Genomic DNA, 393 nt, shown 5'->3' on the forward strand with positions numbered 1-393 from the left:
CTCACTATCTATAGTGACACATTGTCTCATGGAGTTGGTAAGACGGTGTTATGTGTGTAAAATTAACAGATGCTAAGCTCGTGCGACGTGGCACTCCTAGTGTGTTTCAGTGTGGTTATTCCACGTTCATAGGGGTCGATAAAAGCAGTATTTGATTTTTTATCACTATATATCAACACAAACGTACAGATGAAGATTGGACAGTGGCACGGGATATCAACAGGTTGATCCACGTGGTTGAGATAGATCCTGTGCAAGTTAAGCTGGCGATGGAGAGTTCGGAAATATATTATAACATGCATATATGATATATCTTATGTCATTAAGAATATCGTGTTACTATGACAACGCGAACGCCATGTGACGTTTGAAATTAGCACACAGTAAACATGG

This window comes from Haliotis rubra, unplaced genomic scaffold (assembly GCF_003918875.1).
Source record: "Haliotis rubra isolate DU_JTF1 unplaced genomic scaffold, ASM391887v1 Scf188, whole genome shotgun sequence".
Lineage (NCBI taxonomy): Eukaryota > Metazoa > Mollusca > Gastropoda > Lepetellida > Haliotidae > Haliotis > Haliotis rubra.